At 41.5% G+C, this 13512-nt stretch overlaps 1 long non-coding RNA gene across 1 annotated transcript in view; it reads left to right on the top strand.

The window, feature by feature from the left end:
- LOC138758179 (uncharacterized) overlaps positions 1 to 13512 on the top strand; it is a 70609-nt gene that overhangs the window by 18928 nt on the left and 38169 nt on the right. The window contains exon 2 of the long non-coding RNA XR_011354195.1: positions 12436 to 12538. This is a non-coding gene — a long non-coding RNA (uncharacterized lncRNA). The remainder of the gene's footprint in view (positions 1 to 12435; positions 12539 to 13512) is intronic.

The raw sequence follows: 13512 nt of genomic DNA on the forward strand, positions 1-13512 counted from the left end.
CAGTTAATGGTAGATCTGGGGGTCTGTGTCCAGAGCTTTATTGAAAATGGCCACTGTGGTAGATTGGGTGGTAATGGGTGGGACTTTGCATTAAACTTTGGTCAGGCTGCACTTGGAATACTGTGCTAAATTCTGGTCACCCATCACAAGAAGGATGTGGAGGCTTTGGAAAGATTAGAAAATAATTATTGGCTCTTCCAATTATAAAAACATTCTAAGAATGGGCCCCACAATTTCATAAATTGAAACTTTCTATCTTTAATATTACGGTATATCTGATTTTCTCTAAACTTAAATAGGACATCATATAGCCACTGTGTATGAGTAGGGGATGAATCTCCTTTCCATTTCAATAAAATAACTTGTCTGGCTCTCAGTGTAGTAAAAGCTAAGATTTTTCTTGAGATCCTGATGAAGGTTTATCTGAGTCACAAGAAAAAAAAAATAAACAGAGCAATTAACGGACAGGGTTCCAAGTTAATCTTAAAAATTGCTGATGAAGTACGGAAAATCTCTTTCCAGAATCTCTCTAAATTTGGGCATTGCCAGAGCACATGGCATCAGACGGGCTTCAAAAATGTTGCATTTCTCACAAAAAGGATCAACGTCTGCATAAAAAATTGAATAATTTAAGTTGGAGGAGTCAATGAGTATCATACGTTCCGGTAATTCTTTGTCTGTTCTCTGGGGGTCACCAGCGACTTCTGATTTTTTTATTCTCTCCAAAAAGGTCACTGTGATCAGAAGAGATTCGTTTAGTTTAGTCCTTAAGGATTTCTATTTATTTATTTATTCTTATTATTTGAATATAATAGTCCAACAATGGGTCTGACATGGTTGCATTCATTAGGTTTATTACTAGATGGAATTATTACAAGTAACTATTAATGTAGATATGCACATTTTATCACTTAATCTTTTTATTTCTGTATGTATAATTGATTCAATATGTAATTGTCATTTATTATGTATGCTTATTACATTAAACAATAAAAATATATTAAAAAGGAAAGAAAGGTTACAAAAGAGGTTCACCAGGATGTTGGCTGGTTTATGAGTTCTGGAGAGAGAGACTGAACAAACTGGGGTTGTTTTCTCTGGAGAGCAGGAAGCTGTGTGATGACCTGATAAAGGTGCATAAAATTATGAAAGACGTACATAGGCTGGACAATCAGAATCTTTTCCCCAGGGCAAAAAGTGTCACACACTAGAAGCCTTTCATTTAAGCTGAGAGAGAGGTAGTTGAAGGGAGATGTGCAGGGAAAATCTTACACAGAGAGTGGTGGGTGCCTGGAATAGGCTGGCAAGAGTAGGAGTGGAAGCAGAAACAAATAGCAATAGACACACAAGCAGGAAGGGGATGGAGGGATATCTATCAGGTGCGAGTGGCCGATTTTTAGTTTGATTTGGACAACATGTCTGGCACAGACACAGGTGCTGAAGGGGTTTCTCCCTGTACTATGCTCTATGCTCAATGGTCCTGAAACGTTGAATGTCCATTTCTCTCCATGGATGCTGCCTGACCCATTCGATTACTCCAGTTCCTCATTGTTTGCCCAAGATTCAGCATCTGTAGTTCTTGTGTATTTATAGCAACATGCTTGTTTTTTTTTTAAAAAGAGACACTTATCAACAAGCAAAAGTAATTTTGGCTCTATGAAAGGAGACAGAGGGAAAAGGGAAGTAAGGGAATGAGTCAGAACTAGAGGGAAGGAAATAGGGAAGAAGAAGGGGTGGGGAGGAGTTCTTAATGGAAACCAAAGAAGTTGATATTGATGCCATCCAGTTGGAGGATGCTCAGATGGAAAATGTTGGTCCTCCAGTTTGCAGGTGGTCTCAGCCTAACAGTACATGAGACCATGGATAGACATATCAGCAAGGGAATGGGACAGGGAATTAAAATGGATGACCACAGGGATATCCACTCTATTGTGGTATGCAGAGTCAAGGTGCTCAACAAAGCAATCTCCCAGTCCACTCCCAGTCTCTCTGATACAGAGGAGACCACAATGGAATACCGGAGGTAGTAGATGAAACCTGGAAATTCATGTAAAATATTGCTTCACTTGGAAAGACTATTTTGGGCCATGAATGGTGGTGAGAGAGGAGGTGTGTGTGCAAGTGGAGCAGAGTTTATAGTGTTATGAGCCCAGAGGACCCCAAAACCTAGCAGCAATAAATATTCACCAAGTCAAATGGTTACTTAAACAAAAGTTGCTTTTAATTATCTTTAAACATGAAAATAGGATCAAACTTTAAGTTATTATGATTAACTTAACTAACCTAACTTAACACCCTTCTAATTCTAAGCTTACATTTACGTAATGTGTGTGTAAGTTCAGAAAAGTTCAATCTCATTTCTCCCTCCTCCAAGTTCACTGTTTGCAGGCAATTCTTATACTGTGCACAATTTCACCTGGCTTTGGTGCTTGAAAGGTAAATGGTTACTGCTCACGAAGGTTCTTGTCAGTTTTCAGAGAGAGATTTGTTGCTCGTTGGACATCCACAACTGATTTCTTGTAATTAGCCACTTCAGTGTCTTGCCAAATAAACTTGCCCCATCAGGGTTTTCCAGATGAAAGCCTCTTTCTTTCAGGTTACCACAGAGTTTCTTTTTGTTTCCCTTATTTCAAGCGAAACATTAAGCAGCCAGACTTCTCCTCTTGTATGGACCACAACGGCGTTGACCAGGTTGAACTAAGAACTCACAACCCGTCTTCAAAATGTTTTTTTTCCACAAGTTTGCCAGCTTGTCCTGTTCCAGTCCCAGCTGCTGCTGCTGAACTGTAGAACTGAATTCTCACTTTCTCTCTCTCAGAGAAAACCACATGACTTTCTTAGAACAGCAAACTGCACTCAGACAGACTGCAGCACCAGACTTAATCTTCCAAGTCCATTCATCTGTTGCTTTCCAAAACAATAATCCATTACTCCACAGCATGTCCAGTTAACAACTACTTGTGAAGTCCTTATAGGCATTCTTCAAAGGTTTTGCAAAGGCACTTGGAGCCTGGACTGTCTGGCTTGAGTAGAGCTCTGGCATTTTAAATGAGATCTGTTTTGAAGTGTTTATATCTGTGTGTGACCTAACTAAAAGCCCCACAATTTATCTCCTTTTAAAACATATCTATATACATTTTAAATTATAACGTAATATGTCTCAATCCAAGTTTATCCACTTCCTTGGTTCAGCAACTTACAAATGCACTGGAGTCCTCGTAAGGCAAGAGCAACATCTGATCTGCAGTGTGTTCCATTCATTTTATCTCTGCTCTCTGCTGACCTCTCATCATTATCATCTCTCAGCATTGAAGGTATTCTATTCTTTATCACCAGTAACAGTCAACGAGAGGCAAGCAGAATTGACTATTTAAATTTAACAAAGAGAGCATGAATGATACACTTTGGAAGAAAGAATGAGGAGATGCAAAGACTAAATGGCACAATTATAAAGGATGCTTAGAAACTAATGTACCTAAGATTGCAGACATGTTGCATGAATAACTTGTCGTGCTCAGGGATTGATGGCTTCATAAGTAAGTTTGGAGGAGAAAATGAAGGCATTGCGCTGATCCTTTAACTGAAGTAATGTGCAATTTTGGTCATCACACATTCAGAAAGATGTGAATGTTACATATTGTGCAGAAGAAAATTTTTAGAATATTTCCGCCGATGAAGAGTTCCCACTATTTGGTTTGATTGGAGAAGCTAGTGTTGTTTTCCCTTGAGCAAAAGTGGCTGAGAGACTTAATGGTGTGCACATGACAAAATAAGTAATGGGAAGAGAGGAAAAAAGGTGTTCCATTTGGCAAAGACTGCTGATTTGAAATGAAAAGCAAAAACTGCAGAGATGGTGTGAGTTAAATTTAAATTTAGACATACAGTGCAGTAACAGGCCCTTTCAGCCCACAAGTCTGTGCCACCCAATTTACGGCCAATTAACCTATGTTTCAAACAGTTGGAGGAAGCCAGAGCCCCCGGGGAAAAGACATGCAGACACGGGGAGTACGTACAAACTCCTTACATTCAGCACGGGATTTGAACCCCAGTCTCGATCACTGGCATTGTAAAGGGGTTGCACTAACCGCTATGGCAACTGTGCCGCCCGTGAGGAAAAATATTTTTGACAAAGTAATTATAAACTAGAACCATTATAATTTCTAGAACTTCTCCTGACTGTCTTGCAACTGTCTCCATTACAGTTAATATGTTGATCGCCATTAATTGAATTTCTAGTCTGTTTCCTATTCTGTGCATTGGTGCAAAAAAATATTTAGTGGGTCAGACATCCTGACACGCCTGCTGTTCGTACGTTTGTTGTTTTTGCTCCTCATTTATATACTAAATTTAGTTTTACTTTTCCCTTTAGCTGTACCATCAAAGCACAATTTCTAGTCATTGTGTTTTGTGTTTATCACTTCCATTACCTTTCCCAGCTGAGATCCTGGTTCTCCTACTTGGTAGTTTGTAGCTGGCAATATTGATGTTTTTTGCAAGGACGCTGATCCCATTCCACTTCACGCACAAAAATCATTAAAACTAAAAACTGCAGAAAAAAAATTAAACATTCCTAATTTTGAAAATAAATGAAAACCATCAAAATACAAAATGATTAAATACACTGAATTGATGCAGAAAATTTAAATTAGAAAGTGATCTTCCAGCCATATAGACAAAAACAGGTCCTTTACCATGCTGACACTAGTTCTACCTGCGTGCATTGGTCCCATGTTCCCCTAAATCCATCCTATCCATATATCCATCCAATTATTTTGTTTAAAACATTGCAAAGCTAGCTGCCTCCACTGCTTCCTCTGGGTAGCCCATTGTGTACGCCCACCATCCTCTGTGTAAAATGGTTCTTGTTAATATTTCCCCTTTACCTTAAACCTATGTCCTTTGGTTACCAATTTCCCCTTCTCTGGGCCAAAAGCTTTCTGTATTTACCTGATATATTCCTCTCATGACATTCATAGGTTCCTAAATCCTGGAGACGAAATATAAGTCTGAGCATGCCCTCGCTTGTTGAAGAACAAATGAGAAGATTCAGCATGTTCATGACTCTATGTTTGCATCATATATCATAAACTTAGTGGCACTTCCAAGGAAAAGTGCTGGCAGTTTGCCCTGGAGCTGCCTGCTTTTCACAGCCTGAGATATTTAGGGAGGGAATTCCAAGAGACAACATGCAGTTCTTGTAAAACATACTAAATTACAGTAGGTCAACCACAAATTATTTAAACAATCTGTAGAAACTGTGAAAGTTAACAACAGGCCTTGGATGTAAAATATGCAACCATATAATTAGAATTTTGGACAATTTTTGGGATATAAAATAACTTTTACTTTTAAAAGGATTTCTTTCTATGTATTCTAAATTTCTGTTTAAAATAGTTAAAGAGCAATTTCAATATTTAGGAATTACTATCATAAAAAAAGTTAAAAGAAACTTATGAATGAAAATTTTGTAATATTACTTAATCAGATTAAAATATTATTATCGGGATGGTCACCACTTTCGAAAACAATGATTGGACATATTAATTTTATTAAAATGAACATTCTACCTAAGTTTCTGTATTTTTTTCAAGCTTTATCAATTTTTATTCTTAATTCCTTTTTTAATTCGTTAGATTCAGTTATTTCTTCTTATATATGGGTGGGAAAACAACCCCATATAAGCAAAGCCCATCTTCAGTAATCTATTAGGAATGGGACAATGTCACTCCCAAATTTTCAATTTTATTACTGGATGATTAATATACACAGTTTAATTTTATTATTAAAATTTGATGAATTAGCAAGTTGCCCTTCTTGGGCAGAAACGGAATTGAACTTTTCTAAGAAATTGTCTATGTTGGCAATTTTAGGTTCTGCTTTACCCTTTTCATTATCTATAATCCAATGATAAGAATTAGATTGAGAATATGAGCTCAATATAGGATTTTTTTCTGGTTAGAATACTTTTTCTCTGGCTAATTTTACTATAGATAACCATCTATTCCCACCTGAGATGAAGACTTTAAGGAATGGTGCAGATTTGGTTTTAAATATTTTAAAGGTTTTCCGTCCTATTAACGTTATAGGTAAATTCTTCCTCCAATTCAAATCATACTTAATTCTAGACAGTAAAGGTAAATAATTCAATTCAAATAAATGATTATAATTACTATCAATAATAATACCTAAATACTTAATATGATCAGACCATTTAAACTTTACAACCTGTCTACAAGCCGAATCAGCCATTTCGGCCAAAAGCATAATTTCACTTTTTTCCCATTTCACTTTATATCCGGATAATGCACCATACTGTTCGAATTGTTTATGCAAAATCTCCAAAGATTGCAAAGGATGTGTTAAATATATCAAAACATCATCTGTGTTGGGCGCTATCGGTAGCCCAATAATGATGCAGATAGAAGACAAAGGGGAACGATAGGCTTTATTGAGCAAGAGACTGCTGGCCCGGGTCTAGGCTAGGAAAATGAACGGGAAGGAGAGGGGACTTGACCGCTATGGCCAGGGGTCACGTGGGAAGGATCAAGGGAGGAGCTAAGGCAGGGAGACCCCCGGATGGTGGACCAGCCAGTACATACAGCCATATCACCACATTCACCCCCTCCCCCTTTTTAAAGAAGAACCCACCAGTAAAAACAAAACCCGGAGGAAAAACAACAGCAGAACAATAATAATTAACAATAACTGGCTGCAAAAGCAGACGCCCCCCCACCCCACCACTTCCGGCTAGAGTTTGAGCCACACAGGTGGCCTCCTCTGTCTGCCGGACTGCCGGAGAACTGGCGTTACAGTACGGTGCTCCTCCGAAGAGGGGGCTGACAGGGGAGTATCCGCTGCAGGAACTGTGGGGGTTGGGGTGCTGGCGGTGGACTCCTGGAGTACTGGGGGTCCTCCGTAGCTGCAGGAAGGATAGGAGCCTGGAAGTCTGACTGCAGGGCAGACGGCTTGGACTCCAGGGCTGTGCTTGGATGTGGCACCATTGGGTCTGCGACGTGGTTGGCAGCGGGCAAGGCAGTCTCGGGGTCTCTGGCCTTTGCTAGGTCTCGTATAGGCACAGTGTCCTCACAAATGCATACTGGGGGCTGGCATGAATGAAGTGTATCACTTCAACCAGTGGATTTGTCTTATGGCCTCCAAAGGAGAACCGGCCCTGGAGATGTCAGCCAGGGAAGGATGGAAGAACCATTCACCAACCTCCTAGGGAAAGCAAAGAGGTGCTCATGCTGGGTGGTGTTAGTAGAGGTGCAGATAATGACCGGATAGCTTGGAGGGCTTCATGCAAAACGTCCTGCCAGCGGGAGATTGGTAAATCTTTGGACCTGAGGGCCAGGAGCACCGTCTGGAAGATGGTGCCGTTCTTCCTTTCCACCTGGCCATTACCTCTAGGGTTATAGCTGGGGGTCCTGCTGGTGGCTATGCCTCTGGTCAGGAAGTACTGACGCAGCTCCTCACTCATGAATGAGGTCCCCCGGTCACTATGAATGTAGTCGGGGTACCCGACCAGAGTGAAAATACTGTTCAGGGCCTTGATGACTGTGGCTGAGGTCATATCTGGGCAGGGAATTGCAAAGGGGAACCTAGAAATCTCGTCCACCACCTTCAGGAAGTAGGTGTTCCTATTTGTGGTCGGGAGGGGGTCCTTGAAATTGACACTGAGTCATTCAAAAGGGCGGGTGGCCTTGATGAGGTGTGCCTTTTCTGGCCGGTAGAATTGGGGCTTACACTTGGCGCAGATTTTGCAGCGTCTGGTCATGGACTGGACATCCTCGATGGAGTAAGGGAGGTTCCTTGACCTGATAAAGTGATATAACCTCGTGACTCCGGGGTGGCACAGACTATCATGCAGGATCTGGAGACGGTCGAGATGCGTGCTGGCGCATGTCCCTCGGGATAGGGTGTCTGGGGGATCATTGAGCTTACCCAGCAAGATGACATAGTTGTAGGTGGATAACTCAATCCTCCACCTCAGAATCTTGTCATTTTTGATTTTACCCCGTTGTTTGGCACTGAACTTGAAGGCCACTGCCCACTGATCAGTCAACAGGGTAAATCTTTTACCAGCTAGGTAGTTTCGCCAGAGGCACACTGCCTCAACGATCACTTGCGCTTCCTTCTCGATGGAGGAGTGCCAGAGTTCGGGACCGTGAAGGGTGCGGGAAAAAAAATGCTTCCGGCCTGCCTGCCTGGTTTAATGTGGCAGCCAGTGCAAAGTCGAAGGCATCACTTTCCACCTGGAAGGTGATGGACTTATCCACGGCATGCATTGTGGCCTTAGCGATGTCCCCACGGATCAGATTAAAAGCAGCTTGGGCCTCCGCCGATAGTGGAAAAGTGGTTGACTGAATTAGGGGATGAGCCTATCAGCGTAGTTGGGCACCCACTGCGCATAGTATGAGAATAGTCCTAGGCATCTTTTCAGCGCCTTCAGGGTGTTCGGGACAGGGAGTTCATATGCAGTCAGGGTCAGGAGCAATGACACCATGTGCCACGAGGCATCCAAGAAGGGCCAGGTGCTCCATGTTGAACACGCACTTGTCCTTGTTGTATGTCAAGTTAAGTAACTTGGCCGTACGCAAGAACTTGGTGAAGTTTGCATCGTGGTCCTGCTGATCATGACGGCAAATAGTGACATTGTCGAGGTAGGGGAATGTTGCCGTCTGCCCGTGTTCTTCCACCATCCAGTCCATCACCCTCTGGAAAGCAGAAACACCTTTAATAACACTGCAGGAAGTTGAAGAGTTTCCCGTTGGCTTCGAATCTGGTATAGGTTTGATCGCTTGGATGGAGGAGGAGTTGGTAGTATGCCGACTTGAGGTCAATAGTCGAAAAAGTTCTGTATTTGGCAATCTTATTGACCAAGTCGGCTATACGGGAGAGTGGGTACACATCCAGCTGGGTGAAGCGGTTGATGGTTTGACTATAGTCAATTACCATCTGGGACTTGGCCGCCTCTCTGACCACGAGGTCCTGTGCTCTCCAGGGACTGGTGCTCGGGGCTATGATCCCTTCCGCCAGGAGTCACTGAACCTCAGCCAGGATAAATTGCATGAGCTATATCGCCGACTTTTGGTGGCGATGGGTTTGCAATCCGGTGTAAGGTTTGCGAACAGCAATGGAGGGGGCACCCTCAAGGTGGTGAGGCCACAGGTCATAGTCGAGGACCGAGTGCAAATGCCGCTGGACGATGCCGGAGATTGGGTACTGTGGTTACAGGACAGTAATAGGGGCCAGCTATCCAGTCGGGGATGGTCACCCGAATGCTGAGGGCTGCAAACGGTCAACGGTGGTTGGGTGCCTCCGAACGCCATCGTCACGCTCCTAAACTGATTCTGAAAGTCAAGGCCTAGGAGGATTGGCGCGCAGAGGTAGGGCATGATTAATAACACAAAGTTGTTGTAACATAGCCCCCCCCCACCCCCAACCTTCAGTGACGCTACTCAATACCCCCAGATACTTGGCTGTTGGTTCCTGGCCACCATTGAAACCATCCCGGTCATGGCTCGGACCACATCGGGCTGTATGAGCTTTCTGTACTGCCACTATAAAAAAGACAGTTAATTTTATGTCCATTCACCTCGATCAGCATCATTGAGTTTGAGATCGGGTGAGGACCGGCTTGGTTCAGTGTCACTGAAGTGAGGAGAGGCGTTCCTTCATCGACGCCGTCGGTGAGAAGGCTCGCCCAAGATGGTGACCTCCATGTTGACTATGCAGCATCAGATGAAGAAGAAGCCAGAAGTGGAGTTGAGGTGGTTGGAAGTGACGTCACTAGTGCGGTAGGCTGAGGTGCTGAGGTTAGGAGTGGTGGCCGGTAAGATACCACTCCTCTCACTGCGCACATGGTCAGCGCCGGAAGCTCTTCAGGAACACACACCACGCTGCTCGGTGGCTGTGATCAGGACCTGCAGACCCTTTGGTAGTGGCCCCTCTTTCCACAATCCGAGCACGTCACTCCTTTTGTGGGGCAGAGGCGCCTCACGTGCTTGGCCTGCCCACAGAAGGTGCATCTCGATGATGCGGTCGACATGATTGCAGCTGCGGTCAGGTCACTGATGGCCGATACTGAGTCCAGGCTGATGGCCCTCATGGTGGAATGTACACAGTTGGCCCGCTTCTGCCTGCGATCGACACAGCTGGCGCTGGGCCAAGGCCAGGGTTCTGACCAGTTCAATAGCCTTTTTGAGAGGGAGCGGATCCTCCTTGAGGAGTCTTTGCCAGATGTAGTCCGACCTCAACTCCGACACACAGGCGTCTCTGATCAGCTCTTCCTTGCACTGGTTCAGCGATATCATGCCCAGGTCTGTGAAATCCCCCAAACAGTCTTTTCCCAGTGTGACCAAGGACCGGACGAATGCCTCGGCAGACTCACCAGGCTGTTGTTTCTGGGACGCCAACAGGTAACAGGAGTAAACCGAGTTCACCTTGGGTTTATACAATGCCCGCAGCTCAGCCATCACCTCGGTGTAAGTCGTGCAGTCCAGGATGGTCAGGTAAGCCTTCTGGCTGACTCGTGCTTAAAGGATCTTGAGCTTCTTTTCATCCGAGTTGACCACCTCCGCAGTGGCATTGAGGAAATTATTAAAACAGTTCACCCACTGCTCGAAGAATACCGATGCACCCAGGACTTGGGTAAATAGAGCTGGTGACAAAGGACAGCCCTGTCTGGTCAATCTAGATAATGTAAAGAGTAAAGAGACCTGTCCATTTGTCGCCACTCTCGCAGTAGGATTTTTATTATAAAGCCTTAATCCAACCAATAAATAGTGGCCCAAAATTAAACTTTTGCAAGACTTTAAACAAAAACCTCCATTCCACCCTGTCAAAGGCCTTTTCTGCATCCAAAGAAATTACCATTGCTTGGTCAGATTGCTCCCAATAAGTATTAATTAATGAAATCAACTTTACAACATTATCTTCTGAATAACGATTCTTAATACAGCCCACCTGGTCTACATGAACCAAATCAGGTAAACACCTTGCCAATCTATTAGCCAGAACCTTGGCTACAATCTTATAATCCATATTTAACAAAGAAATAGGTCTATAAGATCCCACTTTCAAGGGGATCTATCCTTCTTAAGAATAACAGTAATAATTGCTTCAGAAAAAGAATCCGAAAGAGACCCAATCACTCCAGCTTGATCTAAAACCTCCATCAATAAGGAAATCAACAAATCTTGAAATTCCTTATAAAATTCAGAAGTAAACCCATCATCCCCTGGAGACTTACCACTCAGCATTGACCAAAGTACATCAGTTAATTCTTCAACAGTAAAAGAAGCATTCAATTCCTTAATATTGTTATCATTCAAAGAAGATAAAGTTAAAGTGGATTTAAAAAATTCAATTTTAACCTCATCTTGTGATACCTCAGAAGTATACAATTTACTCACAAAACATAATTGTATTAAAATGAATATCTTTCCCCAATTCAATATCTTTTTCAATCAATTCCAGGTAAGATTCCTCAGAAATGTTTTAAAGCTTTGAATACGTTGGTGAGAAAATTTTTGTGGAAAGATAAAATGGTGAGGGTATCATTGCAGAAATTAACTTGGAGATATGCATTAGGAGGTTTGCAACTTCCTAACTTTCAAAATTATTATGAACCAGTTCAGTTGAAAGTCATTAATAGGATGTTTCAAGTGGACAATCCCTTGATATGGGGTGATATTGAATTATCTCAGATAGGTGAAAAGAGGATGGTGTGGCGAATGCAGGAGCTGAAGGAAATCACTGCTACCACACCGATGGTTGTTAACGACTGTTTTTATTCAAATTCAGTCCTCCCCTTTAAGGGCAGCATGAGCTCAGTCACCTGGTGCATCGTGACATCATAATCACTGCCCAGGGTGGGCGCTGGAAGGGATGCTGGAGTCAGAGAGAAAACTCTGTCGACGTCATTTCCCCATGGCTGCCCCGCCACATGGAGATACAAGCGGGGCCGATTTGCCATGAGGATGTGTGCCACCACAATAGATCAATTTATTTATCAATGGAATTCTCAGTTACTAAGTAATTATAATTTACCAGTGTTAAAACATCTGATGGAATTATGGAATAAAAAGTATGAAATTATAGGTTCACAAGGGAAAATATCTACTAAAACACCTTTGTTTCAAAATAAGCTTTTTCCCTTCACAGTTAATAATAAACATTTGAAGTTGTGGGTCCAAAAAGGAATTAAGTTGGTAGAATATTGTTATGAGGCAGGTTATTTTATTTCTTTTCAAAGAATGAAAGAGAAATATGAAATATCCTCAAGTACTCTTTTTTTCTTATTATCAAGTTAATGTATTATTGTTAGATAATTTTGGTCATTCTCGGAGACTTCCTAGAAGGTCTCAATTTGAAATTTTACTTATTGATGGTGGTAAGAAAGGATTTGTATCTGATATGTATGCTTTATTGCAGATATTAATAAATCTGGAGTGAATGGGAGAAAGATTTGGGAATTTCTATTTCTCAAGAGGATTGGAGGTCTATATGTGAGGACAGTATGACTAAAATTGTAAATGTAAGTTCATTATAATTTTATTGGTTCATTATAATTTTATTAATCAATTATATTTGACTCCAGAGAAATTGAAGAAATATAAATAAGTTTCCTCTGATTTATGTTTTATATGTCATAAAGAAGTGGGTACTTTTTACATTCAGTTTGGTTGTGTGAGATGGTTAAACCTTTTTGGAATAACCCTTTTGGAGGTTATGTTTAAATTTAAAGTTTCACTTGACCCTAAGATATTCTTATTTGGTTATATTAAAACACTGAGTTTGGAATTAAAATTAGATAAATTTCAAATTGCTTTTATAAGACTAGCTCTAGCAGTGGCTAGGAAATGTCTTGCAGCTACATGGAAAAATGAGACTAAATTGAATATCCAGTGATGGCATGTGGAGATGAGATCATGTATTCCTTTGGAGAAAATAACATATAATTTATGAAATAATTATTCTTTTTTTATTAAAACTTGGAGCCAGTATATGGAACATATGTGACTAAATCATTAATTTTTTTCCATACATTGGTGGTGTGGTCCTAATCCATGGCAAATGATTGAATGGAATTGTTATAGATTTCCTCCTCTTCCTTGTTTCTTTTTTCTTGTGTAGTTTAGAGGGAGTTGGGAGGGTCGGGGGGGGGGGGGGGGTATGGCTGGGGGGGTGGAGGGTTTTAAGGGATAAAATATTATGTATTTGATTATATTTTGTTTGGTTGATTTATTATTGTTTAAATAAAATTTAAATTAAAAAAGAAATTATTCAAAATGATGCTTCTTTTCAACGTGTCAGTTAAATTTAATCTCTCTCATAGATATTTTTTTTAGATATTTGTAAGTTCATAATTTTGTTCAGTCTAAATTGAACACTTCTCCTCGAATCACAGATTCAAAAATAATTTTTGATCTACAATTTGTTCACAGTGGATTGATATCATGTATTTATATTGATTTATTGGATTTAAGATTAGCTCCAAGGGCTAAGATT

The sequence above is a fragment of the Narcine bancroftii genome, chromosome 3, assembly GCF_036971445.1.
Source record: "Narcine bancroftii isolate sNarBan1 chromosome 3, sNarBan1.hap1, whole genome shotgun sequence".
In the NCBI taxonomy this organism is placed as follows: Eukaryota; Metazoa; Chordata; class Chondrichthyes; order Torpediniformes; family Narcinidae; genus Narcine; species Narcine bancroftii.